At 41.1% G+C, this 16,240-nt stretch overlaps 1 protein-coding gene across 2 annotated transcripts in view; it reads right to left on the bottom strand.

The window, feature by feature from the left end:
- Window positions 1-14,348, bottom strand: part of LOC126267543 (glucose dehydrogenase [FAD, quinone]-like) — a 61,186-nt gene extending 46,838 nt beyond the window's left edge. The window contains exon 1 of one of the 2 annotated variants that reach the window (XM_049972847.1): window positions 14,174-14,348. The gene's annotated coding sequence lies outside the window, so the exon portion shown is untranslated. The remainder of the gene's footprint in view (window positions 1-14,173) is intronic. The other variant, XM_049972848.1, reaches the window with a different exon arrangement.
- Window positions 14,349-16,240: the final 1,892 nt, after the last annotated feature.

Below are 16,240 nucleotides of genomic sequence, written 5' to 3'. Positions count from 1 at the left end.
TTGAAGCAGCATGGGCAGCTCTACCTGTACACACCATCCAAGCTCTGTTTGACTCAATGACCAGGCGTATCAAGGCCGTTAATACGGCCAGAGGTGGTTGTTCTGGGTACTGATTTCTCTGGTTCTATGCACTCAAATTGCGTGAAAATGTAATCACATCTCAGTCCTAGTATAATATATTTGTGCAATGAATACTAGCATATGATCTGCATTTCTTCTAGGTGTAGCAATTTTAATGGCCAATAGTGTAGTTCCTGTAGACAGAAGAGGAAACATGGCAAAAGCGGAAAAACTACCACGGTAAATGTTAAGTGCGAGAGACTGAAAGAGTTGTAATTCGTCATGGGTGAAACTAAAGACACAAGAGATAACCTAGAAACAATACTTCACTGATATACTGTGTAAGGTATTCGAATTATTCTGTCCCTTGTACATAGATATGACATCTTTTGATATTTTATTCTACTGTACAGGAAAAAATATTTTTATAAGGTTTCATTATACAAACGTATGTCAGCGTAGTCAGTACTGACATGTTATATTTAACTTTATGTTCTTGATTCGTCCTTGTAACCCGATCGTTACCATTTGCTTTAATTGTTTATTCTATTTACTTTCTCATATCATTATATCGACATCAATTGATAAATTGCAAATTAATTTTCATTCAGATTTCCTTTATCTGCAGTTGCAGCACCCTGTACCTGAAAATCACTTCCTTGGAATATTTCAGCCCTTTTCTGTAACCTTTATTAATCGCTCCTTCGGAAGGAATAAACGCTCATAGCAGTACCTCTACAGTTCTGTTAACGATAAGCTCTGGTCAATGAGTATTTTACATTTACTCAACATTTCTATCCACTCATTTCGATCTTCTTCAAAGCTTACAGATATTTGTTATTCAAAGGAGCAGAACTTTGGTGTCACGTGAAGAATGACTAGCCTTGTGGAATAGTCTACTGTGTTGTTCCAGTGGAATTGATGGGGACTAACTGGTAAGACAATAGCCCGAAGAGCTAGGACATTTATTTGAGCAGAACGTTGCTCTCCAGCTTTATAGTTCATGACACCTTTAGACGATGTTTACGATTTTTTCTACTACCAAACCTCCCGACATATTTTTCTGTCGGAAGCGTGGCCCAGATTGGTCGTTTCCTAGGAACTTGTTCATTTCTGAGTTTAGACTCTGCCCAGGGCTGATCTAGTAACTCGTCGTTGTGGGCCATTTAAGTGCACACATCCAATATATTTATGACATTCGATTACGACGTAACTGAAGCACAGGGGAAGTGAAAGCAAACAAAATATGAAGCATCACATCTCGTGGGAGTCCCCGACTTATGAACAGATCTGAGGAATCGGTCGAACAAGCGCAATCTATGGCACTCCTTTCGTGAGCGGGTTACTGGTCGACAAAACTATAAATTATGTACATCTATATCTCCTAGTTCGACACTCATTGGGCTTCACATTCCAGGTCCATATTTTAACGCTTCACTGCTATGTTTTGAATGACCTTGGCAAGAAATTAGATGTGTGTGAGCCACTCGTAACTCACCAATCGATGATCCAACTTCAACCTTGTCGCAGAGAGTGTCACGAAGATGGCGGGGAGAGCAGTTTAGTGACTACATGCCTCACTGTGTCTGCGTCCGAGGGCTGAGGTTCAAGCGGCTATCGGTCGGTACCTTCAAGGACCGTTCGAACAGTGTTTTTTTATTTGTGCAACACTGGTGAGGATTAGCACCAGCCAGGCTAGAGAATTACTGTCGCTTGCGTAGGCTGCTCTTAACACCACAAGACAAATGGAAATACTCGGAGTGGAGTTGGGAGGGTTATGTGTGAACTGCAGATGGAATTTGTTCTACTATGAATCGAGTTTGTGCAGTGTCCCAGATGATATTCGTAGACGAGTATGGAGGCAACCTGGAAAAACTTGCTGCCTTGCCAATGTTTTGAGGTGGTGCTTGTGTGTTTCTGCTGCCATCTTGCTATGTTAATCGTTCTGGTATGTCTTTAGGACATCCCTGGCAGTGATGAGGGAACTTTGATTCCACAAGTGTACGTTACTAACTTCCTGCGTCCGTATGTCAATTCTCAGCATTATAATGTCCGTCCAGACATGGCACATGTCTATTCACTGTGCGATGTTGAGATACTCCTGTTGCCAGCAAGATCCCAAAATCTGTCTGGTACCAGACGGCTCGTTAACTCGCTTCTGCAATCAGTATCCAGGATATCTAGGGCCGTCGTAGCCCAGCTTCCCTCAGCACACATCGGTTATATGACACTCATATTAAGGAAATAATTATATGTATCCAGGACGAAGGAGGTCCAGCTGGTAATTGGGCTATTTTGTAAATTTGTCTCGATGTAGTAAGCCATCACTTACCCTCTCAACCCGTGACGTATGATTTAGTTTTCTCCACCATTTATGTATATTGAACTTTTATCATTTATTAGTTTTTGTTGGTCGGGCTGTTTATACTATGTTAACATGCAGTAAAATGTATCAGGAAGATGAAAATTAAACTAATGTGATACATTCAACATTACTTATTTTTTATTTTGATAATGTCTATAAAGCAAATAAAAGTAATCCCCTTATGTTCGCTAAAACGCTATGCTAACTGCAATTAGTAAGCTACGATAAATTACCTGTCATTATGAAGCGCAATGAACAATCAGGAGTTTCTTCAAATTCTCTTTAGTCTTACAATTTTGTCGCTGTGGTGAGGGATTACACTATAGTAGGATATCCCGATGGATCATGAGACAATAAACGCTGACATCGATGTACAATGACTATACTCAAACAGGAAACCCAGGTTCTAGTACAAAATACTGGAATGAAAATGACAATTGGTACTGTACGTGGATACACGAAAACACTACGCTCTCTAGCAAGAGGCAACAATCGCTGTGACGGAGATAGCTGAAGAATAAACACGCCAACCACAACAGTTGCAGCGAATGAAAGAAAAGTTGGTAACGTAGTTCACGAATTCTGGAAACAAGGCAGTCGAAAAAGCAAAGTTCTGGAGCAAGAAGCGTACAAGAAACAAGCAAAGTTACTGACACCAGAAGGAATTCTAGAGAAATTTGGTGATTGCCGACATGGGAGAGTTGGATACTAATTTAACTGTGACGAAAGGAATCGTTTAGCAAGAGAAACTATTGTCTAGTTGATGTAACCTCCCTACAGAAGTAATGAGACGTGGTATATTGTCAGTAATATAAAGTGTCTTTAATACCAGAATAATTAAGCCATTGCAAAAAAAATAAGAGAACGTTCTCTTTGCCTGATAAGAAGTTAAAACTGAACTTTTAAAGAAAAGACATCGGTCGCAATATTCATGAATAAAGAGAAAGAATAAGTTGATTACTGGGGTGGGGGTGGGGGTGGGGGGGGTAGTGTGTCAAGCACCTCAAGTATCACTAAACCTAAAAGGTTCAGCAAACGCTTGTTCGATAAAAACTTCTACGTAACAAAATATTCTGTGAATGAATGCATGATTACGTCTGCAGATCGAGTGCTTTCCATATTTCGAGGAGAGACTGTAGGTGTATCCTAGAAAGAACCCAAATATCTAATCCATGGGGCATGGAATTACGTTATCAACATTAGCTGAAACTTTGTAAATCTTTTTTTCTGGATAGCTGGCGACTTGTTTTTGTAAGGAGGAAGGGGGCTAGGAGGTAAAGGCTGGAACTTTCTTCTGATGACCCTAGTGATACAATGTCTGCTAAAATAAAAGTCATCTACACTCACGTACAAACGGAAACTCCCCAATAAGAGGCCTTAAAGGCTCAACTATTCCCACCAATCGCCGTGTCATCCTCATCGCATAGGCACCACTGAATGCGCATAAGGAGGCGTGATCAAATCAAGAACTACTTAACGATCTATTTCAACCACGATTCATATGAATTGGGTATCGGGAGACACACTACGAGCTGTACAATAATTAAAGCTACCGAAGAACATTGACAGACACGAAACAATGTAAAAATTCTTCATTGCATCAAAGCCTTGACAGTGTTGATTTCAGTATCTTATATTTGAAAAAGGAGCAGAAAAGTTTCTCAGTGCACTGGTGTGGTTTGACATCTTCTGCATCAACGTTCCGTTCGACTAAGGGTGGATTCATTACGAAAAATACCCTCAAAGCAAACAGTGACGTTTGGTCCTTGGTCAGCTGTAGTTTTCATTTCGCATTAACAGTATCTCACCAGACCCACATTGTCCTACATATCGTTTGAAAACGTTGACATTTAGTAATTTATTTTACTTTTTTATTTTTCAGTACATTTCTGATAATATAGTCTGCCTTTAAAGTCACTAGTTCAGTTTATCTCGTTCCCTTCACACGCTTAGCTGGATTATTAAAATATGAAATCCCCCTGATGTTTCGAGATGGATTTTGCTACCAGTGCGGACATTTTAGGAAGATGAGGGCAAAAATGTACTCCGTTCGAGCATCTCGTAAGATCTGTATAGCACTGTAAAACGCACTTTGGCCACCTGTAAAGTGCCGTGCATCGGTTATATTCATAACAGAGTTCACACGCTGAAAGAGAAGTTGTAGATTCCGATTTTTCAACTGAGGAGGGACAACCTTGCCATCCTAAGTAGGAAGATTGTAAGGACTTGATCAGAGACTTTGGTCCTACCATGTCTGATGCTGAGCTTCTGACATCGAGATGAATCAGTGGGACTCGTAGATGAAAGAGTGCTAGTTTTGGAACAGAAACAGCATCTCAAAGCATTTTCCAGCTTTTTTTCCTCGCTTCTGACACGACGTGACTGTTTTGTTTGACTTGGTCAAACTAAATTTCAGTCCAAACTAGTGGCGCCTGTTCGTTGACAACTCATCACAGAGCCTGAGAGTTGTTTTAGTTCTTAATCTCTTTTTAAGGCTCATTTATTTTATTTTAACGAATAGACTCTAGCAAATATGATCACTATGGCTGGGAATCAATGGTGAGAATTGTGATTGGCCTCAACCGTGGTTTTGCTGCGTTTGTCTGGTTTCTTTGTTTTGGGAGGGCAGAGACTGACCAGCGAGAAATAAATTTTGCGTATGAAAGAATAATGTCAAGTGGAAACCACTGGTAGATCCGAAGGAACTGTTGATGAAACCGCCACACATAAATTTGGGCATGATGAAGCAGTTTATTGGAGGCCATACCCAGGCGTCGGCGGCCTTCAAATACATCCTGGGGGTCTTTTTCAAACTGAGGCAAAGTTCAAAGCCGATTTTTTTGTGGCACAATAGATAAATGAGTCCTTGCGACAGAGGAAATTTCCAAGGGCGCTGAGCGAGAAGGAGAAAGTTGTTGGAAATTACCTTGTCGTCGTAGTTTGGGCAATTATAAGGGCGAGAACTATGTGGTACCTTTCAAGGTTACTGTGAAGAACATTGATGTTGTGAGACGCTAGGTTTCTTCCAGGGTGCATCTTACTAACGCTCATCTAGAAAACATAGTGTCGTTGTCGGAAGCGCAAAGTGAACCCTTGTAAAGGCATACACGAATTTGAATATCGCCGCCAGTGACAGTGTGATGAAAACGTATTGGTATACTACCTCTGGAAACAGATTCCGAAAGTGATTTAGAACACAGCCCAAAGTCTCAAAAACTTGCTGACATCTAACTTACATGTGTCCACGTTTCATTATGTATTTTGGTGAAATTTAATAAGTACGATGATATTTGACACAGGGAAAAGAAATTTCCCAGCTTTCCCGATTGGAATCGGGTAACTTTCAAAATATTACTGGATTATTCTTAAAACCAAAGTTTGAGATTAGTAGTTGGTATTTTTTACTCTTATGAGACGTAAGGAGCTAGAAAGTAAAATTTACAACCCAAAGAAATAAATTCTGATACAAAGTCTTTAAGGTATCAGATAGATTATATAATAGTAAGACAGAGATTTAGGAATCAGGTTTTAAATTGTAGGAAATTTCCAGGGGCAGATGTGGACTCTGACCACAATCTATTGGTTATGACCTGTAGATTGAAACTGAAGAAACTGCAAAAAGGTGGGGATTTAAGGACATGGGATCTGGATAGGCTGAAAGAACCAAAGGTTGTACAGAGTTTCAAGGAGAGCATAAGGGAACAATTGACAGGAATGGGGGAAAGAAACACTGTAGAAGAAGAAGGAGTAGCTCTGAGGGATGATGTAGTGAAGGCAGCAGAGGATAAAGTAGGTAAAAAGACGAGGGCTGCTAGAAATCCTTGGGTAACAGAAGAAATATTGAATTTAATTGATGAAAGGAGAAAATATAAAAATGCAGTAAATGAAGCAGGCAAAAAGGAATACAAACGTCTCAAAAATGACATCAACAGGAAGTGCAAAATGGCTAAGCAAGGATGGCTAGAGGACAAATGTAAGGATGTAAAAGCTTATCTCACTAGGGATAAAACAGATACTGCCTACAGGAAAATTAAAGAGACCTTTGGAGAGAAGAGAACCACGTGTATGAATATCAAGAGCTCAGATGACAACCCAGTTCTAAGCAAAGAAAGGAAGGAAGAAAGGTGGAAGGAGTATATAGAAGGTTTATACAAGGGCGATGTACTTGAGGACAATATTGTGGAAATGGAAGAGGATGTAGATGAAGACGAAATGGGAGATAAGATACTGCGTGACGAGTTTGACAGAGCACTGAATGACCTGAGTCGAAACAAGGCCCCCGGATTAGACAACATTCCATTAGAACTACTGACGGCTTTGGGAATGCCCGTCATGACAAAACTCTACCAGCTGGTGAGCAAAATGTATGAGAGAGGAGAAATACCCTCAACTTCAAGAAGAATATAATAATTCCAATCCCAAAGAAATCAGGTGCTGACACATGTGAAAATTACCGAACTATCAGTTTAATAAGTCACGGCTGCAAAATACTAACGCGAATTCTTTACAGACGAATGGAAAAAGTGGTAGATGCGGACCTCGGGGAGGATCAGTTTGGATTCCGTAGAAATGTGGGAACACATGAGGCAATACTGAGCTTACGACTTATCTTAGAAGAAAGATTAAGAAAAGGCAAAGCTACGTTTCTAGCATTTGTAGACTTAGAGAAAGCTTTTGACAATGTTGACTGGAATACTCCCTTTCAAATTCTGAAGGTGGCAGGGGTAAATTACAGGGAGCGAAAGGCTATTTACAATTTGTACATAAACCAGATGGCAGTTATAAGAGTCGAGGGGCATGAAAGGGAAGCAGTGGTTGGGAAAGGAGTGACACAGGTTTGTAGCCTCTCCCCGATGTTATTCAATCTGTATATTGAGCAAGCAGTAAAGGAAACGAAAAATTTGGATTAGGTTTTAAATTCATGGAGAAGAAGTAAAAACTTTGAGATTATCCGATGACATTGTAATTCTGTCAGGACTTGGAAGAGCAATTGAACGGAATGGACAGTGTCTTGAAAGGATGAACATCAACAAAAGCAAAACGAGGATAATGGAATGTAGTCAAATTAAATCGAGTGATGCTGAGGGAATTAGATTAGGATATGAGACACTTAAAGTAGTAAAGGAGTTTTGCTATATAGGAAGTAAAATAACTGATGATGGTCGAATTAGAGAGGATATAAAATGTAGACTGGCAATGGCAAGGAAAGCGTTTCTGAAGATGAGAAATTTGTTAACATCGAATATAGATTTATGTATCAGGAAGTCGTTTCTGAAAGTATTTGTTTGGAATGTAGCCATGTATGGATGTGAAACATGGACGATAACTAGTTTGGACAAGGAGAGAATAGAAGCTTTCGAAATGTGGTGCTACAGAAGAATGCTGAAGATGAGGTGGATAGATCACGTAACTAATGAGGAGATATTAAATAGGATTGGGGCGAAAAGAAGACTTGACTAGAAGAATGGATCGGTTGGTAGGACATGCTTTTAGGCATCAAGGGATCACAAATTTAGCGCTGGAGGGTAGCGTGGAGGGTAAAAATCGTAGAGGTAGACCAAGAGATGAATACACTAAGCAGATTCAGAAGGATGTAGGTTGCAGTAGGTACTGGGAGATGAAGAAGCTTGCACAGGATAGAGAAGCATGGAGAGCTGCATCAAACCAGTCTCAGGACTGAGGACAACAACAACAACTACAACAACAAAGTCTTAACTTATTTCAATATCAACGTGGTGACAAAACGTACTAGTACAATTTCGGAGACGACAATTCAGTAAATATTTGTTCCATCAATATTTATGTGAAACTGATCAACCGATACTGCTTGTTGATAATCCATCGCTGTAGCAGAAAGCAGTAGAGTAAAATGCTGTGAGAAGTTTATGGAGGCATACAACGTATATGGAATAGACAGGAGGCGAAGAATGCGTTTCAGTCGACAAAAATTTGTGTCTAATGATTTTGAAATTGAGCCTGAGTGAGAGTTCATCTGGATGCGTGCAACAGGTCTTGGTACACTCAGTTATCAGATAATTTTGCCGGCCTACAGTTTAAGAATCACTTAAAGTAAGTTTACACTTATTAACGCAGAAATACCAAGATGATGCAATATTAGTTGGAGGCAAATTTAACCTATTGAGTATAGACAGAGATGTCTATGGATTAATTTCAGGTTGTTGAGACAGGTAGTCTCCTTAAGTGCTATTGAAAGCGTTTCGCGAAAATTGTATGAACAGCCAGTTCGGCGGCGCTCGTGCAGCGGAAATATTTTAGACACTGTAGCTACAAACATGCACTCTTATCGACAGTGCCGGTATCGCTGCATAATGGTTTTATTCATTGCGGTTTAATAACAAAATTCGGAAAATGGTGATGAAGCAATGACTGCTGCACTCTCGTTTCAAAAAAGAATGCTCAAATGACGACAGGTTAAAGTTAATAGAAATTGGTACACTTGTAAAACTTAGCAATAGTTCTTTACGACAACTCGAGAAAATTCTTGTCTCACGTAAAATCGCTAAGCGGGTCGAAGCTTCCGTCCACTCATTCGTTAACCAGACGCGTGTGGCTACATAAAACAACAAAAAGAGCGCTGAAGTTTAAGAAGAAGAGTCATTAACACAGAGGGACCGTACAAAAGTACAATCGTCTGCGCGTCACAAAGGCACCCATGTGGAGGAAATAGTAATAGGCGTACCTGGCGCAGAAAGCAAGTCACAGAGTTGAAAGTAAATGAGTTGCTAGGACCAGACGGAATCGCAAATCAGTTTTGCAGAGACTGCTTCACGGCAGCGGCCCCTTACTGAGATTGCATTTATTGCAAATTTCTCGCCCAGCGTAAAGTTCCAACTACAGGTGACCCTTGTGCATGAAAAGCGTAAAAGACGGACGAGCAAAATTACCTATCAATATCCTTAAAAGTGATTTGCAGTAGAATATTTGAACAGATTCTCAGTTCGAAGGTGATAATTTTTCCTTGAGACAGAAAACCTCCTATACTCAATTTAGCGCAGATTTAAGAAGAATCGATCGTGCAAAACTCAGCTTGCCCCTTTCCTCACATTATCTTCTACGAGTAACGGATAGAGAGCAATAGGCAGCTTTCATATTCCTAGATTTCCGGAAAGCATTTGACACGGTATCCCCGACTATTAACAAACATGCGAGCATAGAGAAGAGGTACTCAGAAATGTGAGAGGCTTGAAAACGTATTAAGTAATATGACCCAGTACGTTTTCCTTGACAGCAGGTGTTTATCAGAGACGAAGGTACGGTCAGGACTGCACCAGGGAAGTGTGATAGGACCACTCTTATTTTCAATGTACACAAACAGTCAAACAGGGTGAACAATACTCTGCAGCTGTTTGATGATGATTCTATGTATACGAAAGGGTAATGTCATTGACTGAATATGCGTGATGACTTAGACCAAATTCTAATTGGTGAGATGACAGAGACCTTGCTTTTGACTTCGGAAAAAGAAATTTACTGTTGACGAGTAGGCAAAATAATAACATAGTGTACGAATCCTGCATTAGTAATCTGTCAATACTGCTTGACGCACGCATATTGATTAAATATCTGGTTGCAACGTTGCAAAGCGATATGAAATGGAAAAAGCAAATATGGACAATAGTAGGTAAGATGAATGATCGACTTCGGTTCATCGACAGAATTTTAGGAAAGTGTGGTTCATCTGAAATGGGCACGTCCATTAATCTGAGTGGGAGGGTGGGAAGAGGTCCAGCAAAATCTCACCAAATTTTGTTTGAAAGGATGGGGGTTGGGGGAGGGGTAATTAAAATCTCAAAATGTTTTAATTCATAGAACTTACCTTGATATAGTGGATCAGATTTTGTTTTACAAATTTAATCCCTAAGATAGACAATATAACAGTGACCACCAGTTTTTTTGGCCTCTTTGAAACGAACTGAATGGTTTGGACGTGTGCATGTCCGGCATTTCCCATTTTGAAACAAGTGCTGTACAAATGGCGGATTTCATCCGGGGAGTTCCCTGCCGCGCCAGTAGAAATGAATGCGTCTCAGTGAGTCTGCCGTGATATTCTGGAACGCATAAAAAGCTGATGTTATTCTGTTCAACACGAATTTGTACATCTACGTCTTCATGAATGCTCTGCAAATCACACTTCAATGCCAGGCAGAGGATTCATCGAACCATCTTCACAATTCTCTATTGTTCCAATCGTGTATAGCGCTCGGAAAGAACGAACACCTAAAGCTTTCCGTGCGCGCTCTGATTTCCCTTCGTTTATCATGGTGATCGTTTCTCCCTGTGTAGGTCGACATTAACAAAATATTTTCCCGTTTAGAAGAGGAAGTTTGGAATTTCGTGAGAAGATACCTTCGCAACGAAAAGCGCCTTTGTTTTAATGATGGCAATCCCAAATCCTGCATCATTTCAGTGACACTCTCTTCCCTATTTCGCGATAATTCAAAAAGTGAACTTTTTCAATGTACTCCGTCAATCCTATCTGGTAAGAATCCCACATCGCGCAGCACTGTTCTAAAAGAGGACGGATAAGCATCGTGTAGACACTCTCTTTAGTACATCTGTTACATTTTCTATGTGTCCTGTCGATAAAATGCAGTCTGGTAAGCTTTCCCAACAACATTTTCTATGTGCCCCTTCTAATTTAAGTTGTTCGTAACTGTAATTCATAGGTATTTAGTTCAGTTTACAAGCCTTTAGATTTGACTGATTTATCGTGTAACGGAAGTTTAACGGATTCCTTTTAGCCCTCTTCTGGATGACATCACACTTTTTGTTATTTAGTGTCAATTTTCAATATCGCACTCAACATTTGTATCACAACTCTTACAGTGCGTTTGTTAAAGACCATATCTACGAGATGAAACACACGTGCTAGCAAGTTGATCGTTTGTGGGAGAAGGCTAAGCTGGATGTCACCAAGAAGAATTTTCATAAAATGGTTCAAATGGCTCTGAGCACCATGGGACTTAACATCGGAGGTCATCAGTCCCTTAGAAATTAGAACTACTTTAACCTAACTAACCTAAGGACAGCACACACATCCATGGCCGAGGAAGGACGCACGGTTCCACACTGAAACGCCTACAACCGCCCGGCCACACCGCCCGGCAGAATTTTCATAGAGATCGTTCAATTCAAGATATTGAAAAGCTACAGAAACATACAGATTAAAACAAGGTAAAAACTATGTTACCTCTCATATGAAAAGTAGCTAAGGGATCAATGAGAGCTGATGTGTAGTAGAATATTACAACAAAATGTCAATATTTCAGCGATCCTTAAAATAGTTGTTCCTGTTTTCTTGAAGCCTAATTGTAATAATTTTTCTATTTTTCCATTCGAATACTAATTAGGGGTGGTATATTAAAGATAAATTGATTTTAATCACGCATTATAAGCACTGTTTGTGTACTTTCTAAATAATACATGTTTTTATTAAAGTGATCTAATTCATGTTTACAACTTATTTTAAAAATTTCATTTACACGGATTTTTACCCAGATTTTGGGGTAAACGTCACTTCATGGGTTGGGGAGGTCCCACCGCCTCTCACCACATCTCACCAAGGGGACAGGGGGAGTTCAGGATCATGAAAAAAGCTCTCACGTAATTAACGGACTTCTCCAGAGGAGTCAGCAAATATAACAATAGGGCAAACCATTCCGAGTGTTGTACGAGTGTTTGTGATTCTCACCAGGTCGGACTACAGAAATACCGGGTGATCAAAAAGTCAGTTCGAATTTGAAAACTTAATAAACCACTGAATAATGTAGATAGAGAGGTAAAGAATGACACACATGCTTGGAATGACAAGAGGTTTTATTAGAACAAAAAAAGATCACAAAATGTCCGACAGATGGCGCTGGACAGCAAAACGTCAGTGACTGCGCATGATAATCGTGTATAAAAGGAGCTGCAATAAGAGAGAGAATCAGATGCGCCAGCAGTCGCAGCATGTTGACGTAACCTGAGATAGCGCTTTTAGTGAAACTGTGTTATGAAAATGGGGAATGTACAAGTTCAGTGTTACGATACTCTCGCCTTAGAAAGGGGATTCGAACGGGTAAAGGTCCGTTGACAAATACAGCCTGTGGCGAAAATGATTTCGGAGTTTGAAGCCACGGGTTGTTTAGATGACAGACCCAGTAGTGGCCGATCGAGCACAAGGCGTAATGATGCCGATACAGTTCAGGAAGAAATGAAAACTGTAGCGAGTTCGTCTATGTACCGTGCAGTCGCACGTCGCACCGGCATTCCATACACTACTGTTTGGTTGGCACTGAAGCGTACCCTCCGATGCTGTCCATACAAAATCCATCGGCATCATGAACTGTTACCTGGCGATTTAGTGCAGTGGAGGGCATTTGCGGTGTGGGCGTTTCAAAAGATGGCGGAAGATGACGATTGATTGAGTAACGTGTTGTGCACCGACGAAGCTCATTTCACGCTCCGAGGGTCTGTCAACACCCACAACTGCAGAATTTTGGCTACCGAAAAACCTAGAACTCTCGTGGAAACTCTACTGCACGACGAGAAAGTCACATTTGCCGTTATCGGGCCTTTTTTCTTCAAGGAAATGCGTGATTCTGGTTTTGTAACTGCTACATTGACGGGTGAGAGGTACCCCGATATGTTACAGAATCACATCATACCCAGCCTCGCTGATAAACACCTGCTGGAACGTACGATGTTTATGCAGGACGGCGTTCCAACTCATATTGCTAGACGCGTGAAAGATCTCTTGCGCGCGTCGTTTGGTGATAATCGTGTGCTCAGCCGCCACTTTCGTCATGCTTGGCCTCCCAGGGCCCCAGACCTCAGTCTGTGCGATTATTGGCTTTGGGGCTACCTGAGGTCGCAAGTGTATCGTGATCGACCGACATCTCTAGGGATGCTGAAAGACAACAGCCGACGCCAACGCCTCACCCCAACTCCGGACATGCTTTACTGTGCTGTTCACAACATTATTCCTCGACTACAGCTATTGTTGACGAACGATGGTGGACATATTGAGCATTTCCTGCAAAGAACATCATTTTAGCTTTGTCTTACTTTGTTATGCTAATTATTGCTATTCTGATCAGATGAAGCGCCATCTGTCGCACATTTTTTGAACTTTTTTTTTTGTTCTAATAAAAGCCCATGTCATTCCAAGCATGTCTGTCAATTTGTACCTCTCTATCTACATTATTCCGTGATTTATTGAGTTTTCAAATTTATACAAACTTTTTGATTACCCGGTACATCCAAACAATTCAGTAGCATGCTACTAGATTAGTTGCCAGTAGAATCTATCATCAGGTGAGTGCTACAAAAATGTTTTCGGAAATCATACGAGGTTCTTTCGAGCGAAGACGACATTCGTTTCTCGTAACACTACCGAGAAAATTCAGAGAACCGCAATTTGAAGCTGACTGCACAACGATCCTACCGCCACCGACGCAACTTTCGTATAAGGACCGCCCAGATAAGAGAAATGAGGGCTTCTTTTCCCTTCGTTCTGTTTGATTGTGGAACAGGAAAGAAAAACGGCTAGCGGTGGTACAAGCTATCTTTTGCCGTGCAACACACAATGGCTGGACAAACAGGTACAGTACAGCAGAAATCTCTATGTTCCCTGTAGCAATAACTTATTTCTATCAGAGAAGGGGCTGAAACACTAGTTTCCCTCACTATCTGTCAGAGAGTGGAAACGCAACACAACTGGAGAGACTGTGATGCATGACGTACCTTAACGATGGTTGGTTTGGAACACCTCTTGTGTGGACCTGCGCCGACCTTCCCCTATATACTGCCATACTCCCTGCTTGATGACCATCTTCACAGCAAGGGTATTACCGGTTTTCTTATCATGCATGCTAACGAGCTGTCACAGTGCTCTGTAATAATAACTCTTAAGACTTGTAGTTCTGAAAGAAGGAGTGGCTGCAATTATGTGAGTGATGGGATGACGTACAATACTTGCGCAAATATACTAAATTTAGACCGACACTTTTCCTCTATGTAAATATTCGAAGTACGAAAAGCAGTCTCAATACTGAAAGGAGCTTGCAGGTTTCTCGGAACGAATGCCTCGCTATGTTGCAGATACTTATTGCTACCCGATGTTCATGAGCTATTTTTTTATAACGATTATACCCACTTTAGTTTATATACGATCCGCGAAACGGTCATACGAACTAGTTTCGGCGATATATCTGAGTGTACGGATATCATTTTCCTTTTAGGTTTCTTCTGTCTACAGCGCCAACTTTAAGATTCTATGCACTGTGTCACTGAATGGCTGCCTGTATTTTGCGTTAGTGACTGTGTTCGTGCATATCAGCTTCAGGTGTGAGTTAAAACACGATATCTATTTTTACGATTCGCAAAATTATCCATTCGCGTCTGTATATTTAAAAATTTAATACCACTAACAACAGACGCTAATCTTTCAGACCACTTGAGGAGAGCACACACACAATCACATTTGTAATACGCAGGAGACGTCAGAGTAAGAGCACAGTAATGGAAACACTTTTCAGACTCCCGTCTCCAGCCGCTCCTGAATAGTGTTAAACATAGTTTCTGATCCCATTTTGAAATGATAGCATTTGCTTTAGTTGTGCTACTATCTATTTCTGTCACTACAAAAAATTACCCCGGAAAGTGGATTTTCTAAATGTAAAATTCTGTTGCAGGGTAGAGCATTGTCATGTACCTAGGAAAATAATATGCAACTCAAATTCAGTAGTTTACGTGGTAAATTATTAATCTGTTACATACGAGGTGCATTCAAGTTCTAAGGGCTCCGATTTTTTTTCTCCGGACTGGAAACTTATAGAAACATGCTCATTCTTTTAAAATGAGGCCACATTCATTGCCAATACGCCCCAGAGATGGCAGCGCCGTACGGCAGATGGAATTTTTACCGCCAGCGGCGAGTATGAGAACTGTTTTAAATACTCAAAATGGCGACGTTTTCCTTACTTGAACGGCGTGCAGTCATTCGTTTTCTGAATTAGGGTGGTGTGAAACCAATTGAAATGCAGCGACAGTTGAAGGAGAAATATGGTGATGCGGTCATGGATGTGTCGAAAGTGCGTTCGTGGGTGCGATAGTTTAATGAAGGCAGAACATCGTGTGACAACAAACCGAAACAACCTCGGGCTCGCACAAGCTGGTCTGACGATATGATCGAGAAAGTGGAGAGAACTGTTTTGGGGGATCGCCGAATGACTGTTTAACAGATCGCCTCTAGAGTTGGCATTTCTGTGGGATCTGTGCACACAATCCTGCATGACGACCTGAAAATGCGAAAAGTGTTATCCAGGTGGGTGCCACGAATGCTGACGGACGACCACACGGCTGCTCGTGTGGCATGTTGCCAAGCAATGTTCACGCGCAACGACAGCATGAATGGGACTTTCTTTTCGTTGGTTGTGTCAATGGATGAGACGTGGATGCCATTTTGTTATCCAGAAACAAAGCGCCAGTCAGCTCAATGGAAGCACACAGATTCACCGCCACCAAAAAAATTTCCGGTAACTGCCAGTGCTGAAAAAATGATGGTGTCCGTCTTCTGGGACAGTGAGGGCGTAATCCTTGCCCATTGCGTTTGAAAGGGCACTACGGTAACCGGGGCATCCTACGAAAATGTTTTGATGAACTAATTCCTTCCTGCACTGCAACAAACACATCCGGGAAGGGCTGCGCGTGTGCTGTTTCACCAAGACAACGCACCCGCACATCGAGCTAACGTTACGCAACAGTTTTTTCGTGATAACAACTTTGAAGTAATTCCTCATGCTCCCTACT

This window comes from Schistocerca gregaria, chromosome 4 (assembly GCF_023897955.1).
Source record: "Schistocerca gregaria isolate iqSchGreg1 chromosome 4, iqSchGreg1.2, whole genome shotgun sequence".
NCBI classification, from domain to species: Eukaryota; Metazoa; Arthropoda; class Insecta; order Orthoptera; family Acrididae; genus Schistocerca; species Schistocerca gregaria.
Note: the sequence above shows the minus strand (reverse complement) of the source record. Positions and strands in the feature narration are given on the sequence as shown.